The sequence below is a fragment of the Schistocerca americana genome, chromosome 10 (genome assembly GCF_021461395.2).
Source record: "Schistocerca americana isolate TAMUIC-IGC-003095 chromosome 10, iqSchAmer2.1, whole genome shotgun sequence".
Taxonomy (NCBI): Eukaryota; Metazoa; Arthropoda; class Insecta; order Orthoptera; family Acrididae; genus Schistocerca; species Schistocerca americana.
This window is the reverse complement of record NC_060128.1, coordinates 48975858-48979732: the sequence shown is the minus strand read 5'-3', so window position 1 is coordinate 48979732 and position 3875 is coordinate 48975858. Positions and strand designations below refer to the sequence as shown.

General features: G+C 38.9%; 1 pseudogene; it reads right to left on the bottom strand.

Annotated features, from left to right (window-relative positions):
* Positions 1–1077: 1077 nt before the first annotated feature.
* Positions 1078–3050, bottom strand: LOC124552656 (annotated as a pseudogene).
* Positions 3051–3875: the final 825 nt, after the last annotated feature.

The following is a 3875-nucleotide window of genomic DNA, read 5'->3' as shown; positions in this document are numbered from 1 at the left end:
TAATAAGTGAGATTGTATTAACTAAAAGAAACACTTTTTTAGCTCAGTTCGGAAACTTTATTTTTACTGTACAGCCTAGGTTTCAGGTTAGAAGCCAATTTTCTGGTACATACATGATTGCAAAGATGAGAACTGAGCAAGTGATTAACTCCAGCTCACTTAAGTGATTTTTTTCTGATGGGTGCCATAAAAAGGACAAAAAGTTAAGTGCAGGAGGAATAAATACCTCAGTCAATACATTAATAACTACACATCAAAACATTAGAAAGCAGTGGTATAAGACCTAGTGTCCTCTGTTCTCAACAAAAATGAAGATGTACACCACCACTACACCAGAAACACCAAGAAATTAGGAATCCCACAGCATAACATAACTCTATATGAGAGAAGCAGGGGTTACAACTCTTTAGCACCACACATCACTAATGCTAAATGGATAATTTTAAACAGTCAATCAAACAACTGCTATTAGAAACCCCTTTATATTCAATCAGAGAATTTCTTTCAAATGAAAATAACTGAAGCAAACAGGTATAGTACTATAAAAGAAAAATGTACACAGGTATAGAGAAAAAGAAAAAGTAAAATGTTAAAATGTGTTAACTTCTTAACAGCATTATTTTGTCTAATGATTTTGTTTTTCTACAGTATTATAGCTGTTAATTTTTTTTAATTTTTTTATAAATGTAAACAAAACAGGATCTAGAATATGTATGTGCTATGTGACTGTATTATATCATATACATAAAATGATGGACCCATACCATAGAATTATTGCAATTAAATGTTCTGTAATTTAGGTACATAGATTAAGTATGCCTCATAAAATCCGTTTAGTTTACAGTATCTAAAATGTTGTAACTATGATGTTAATTTTCAGAAATTTTGTGGCGAAAATTTATTAGTTATCTTAGCAAAATTATAGTTAGAATCAGTAAAAGTAATGGATTTTGTTGGAAAACTGACAAAGCAAATATGTACTTGGACTTCTACAACTACATCCATACTCCGCAAGCCACCTGACGGTGTGTGGCGGAGGTTTTTTTTTTAATTTTATTTATTTATTTATTTATTTTTTTAATAACGTATGATGGTTTCAGCAAAAGGCCATACACTAGTTGCTGGCATATTTAACAGCTGTCTTAACAATTGAGCAGTTCTTGATGGACATGTGGAAATATGGCTGAATGCTGCCTTCTTCTATGGCAGCTACTGTCACTGGTGCCTGTTCATGGCTCTCAGTAACATGCCCCCTTGGTTCTTCATCAAGCCAGTCATCAACAAAAGACAAGTGAGAAAGTGTGTTGCAAGTAATCTCAACAAGGGAGAAAATAGGCCTGCATAGCTTTGTTGATCTTTCTGTGCCTGCTGCAGTAAATATTTGATATGCAGTTCAGCAAGAAACTCAGCCGAGTAACTCTTCACTTTGCGACCAGCAGCTGCATGGTTATGAATGTTGGCCAGTCTGACATCTTCATACAGCAGCAGGTAGTACAGCAGCAACAACTGTGATGTTAGGGATGGTGCTGCTTCGGCATTTTGGCTGCCAGCGCTCATGCCAACAACAGACTGTGTATTCAGAACTGAATTCTGAAAGACCCTCTGGATTTCTTCTTCATCAAGGGGTTGGTTTGTATGTTCCAAGTTGTGTGCTTTAGAGCTTGGTACCAATATAGAATTGACATAAACCTCCACTAAAGCTGGTAATAGGGGATGAAGGGGTGAGACACTGCTGCATATCTGCTTGTAAATCCAGTCCTTGATGGGCACCCTATGTTTTGTGAATGCTCTGCTCTTCAGCAGCTGGTGAATGCAGTGGATTGGCAGGAATCCTGGAATGTCAGCATTGAGACTGGCTGTAACTGGCACTTTCACAGCATGTGATGTCACAACCTGCTCTGTAAAAATCTCCTGTGTGAAAATTTGTTTCATTCGTGTCATGTTGTTTGAACGTATCTGTACTTTCATTCCAAGGGTGGAACATACTAGTTCACAGATACCACTTAGCTCATTGCTGTGGAAATGGATTGCCATAAGCAACAGCATTTCTCCAAATGATGCTGTCACTCCACTTGAGCTTTCAAAATATGCCTCTTCCCTAAAAGTCACTGAACCCACTCTATGCTTTGCTTTTTGTGTTCTTGTTGACTGATGAGAGAGGGACAAGCAATGAGCATGCAAAGACCCAGTGACACAAATCAGACTCCAGCAGGAGATGGCGGGGGATGAGATGTCAAAAGCTCTACTATTAGTGACACTTCCTCTTCCTGGAACTTTGTAGCAGCAATGCCACGCAATGCACAGTATAATCTTAGTAGAGCTGATGCCTATACAACACAGGAATCTGGAAGCTGGCTGTCTAAAGAAAACAGCACAATGGTCTGAAGACGATGAAGCAATTCATCACAAAGCAACTGCAATGCTGTATGCGATTCCCATTTATGCTTTTGTCCATTGCGAACAAGCAGCGCAAACCAGCTGTGAGTTTGCTGATCGTTACCCAGAAGTAATCCTGATACAAAGGCAACCATGTCTCCCTCAGCACCTGCTCCTACTGTACGACCAGCATGCTCTAGACTTAGCGTGATGGCGAGGCCTGGAAGTCGACACAGCTCCACACATTTAGCTCTGGTGGCAAGGGCTTGGGAGGGATTCATCTGACAAAGTATGCTAAGTGCTTGTATTCTTGTTCTGCTGCCGACATTGTCTTCTTCTTGACATTCACCATTTGCTATGAGACTTGTGCAAGCTTCTCTGAAGCAGTCTGGTGAATTTGCAACCATCCAACAAATGATTTCAGGGCCATTCTTAATATGTAAAAGTGTTTCCACAACATCCAAAGTATTTAAGACTGCTGGAAGTTCTGCAAGTGCAATGAAAATTACATCACAGACTTCCTCAATGTATAGAGCATTGTCAAATAAATCCGAATGTTTTGCATAAAAGTCTGGTCCCCGTTGTTGCTCACGAATCTGTGACGATATGAACAACAATTCACTCAGTACAAGCCGGAGTCTTCGAGTTGAGTCACTCCACTCGAATTCCTTCATAGATGTACATCATAAGCTGCTAAATAAATAAATAAAATGAACATATAAACATGCCAATTCTGAACCTTTCAATTCTCGACTTAAGTTGTAAAAATTATTTCTGTTAACAATTTTGACAAATTACATATGGATTTACAAAATCCATTAGGACAGCATTTACAATAACTATGACTAAATTATACTGGAATAGGGTTGTGCTCAGGAATGCGTCAAATTACGGAATTTTTTGTTATGCGAATGAAGGGACCAAGGTTCTTTCTCTGTGTAGAGGTTGCAGTATTGTCTAAAAGGGCTGAATAACTGAATGTGTTCATTCAGTAATAAATGTAGGAATACACACATCTGTTTCTTAATTTCTAACCGAGTAGGCTTTGCATCCTTTCCTTTTATGTGTAAGACTTATATATCTATTATGTACCTGTGATTTTCATTTACACACTGTTCAGTAAAGGATGAATGTGGCTTCTGTAATCTACAATTTCTATAGTATTTTCTGAGTCTAGAGTGGATTGACCTCCCAGTCTGCCCAGTATGGTAAAACTGACAGTCTCGGCAGGTGAGATCATGTTGTTGTTGTTGTTGTGGTCTTCAGTCCTGAGACTGGTTTGATGCAGCTCTCCATGCTACTCTATCTTGTGCAAGCTTGTTCATCTCCCAGTACCTACTGCAGCCTACATCCTTCTGAATCTGCTTAGTGTATTCATCTCTTGGTCTCCCTCTACGATTTTTACCCTCCATGCTGCCCTCCAATACTAAATTGGTGATCCCTTGATGCCTCAGAACATGTCCTACCAACCGATCCCTTCTTCTGGTCAAGTTGTGCCA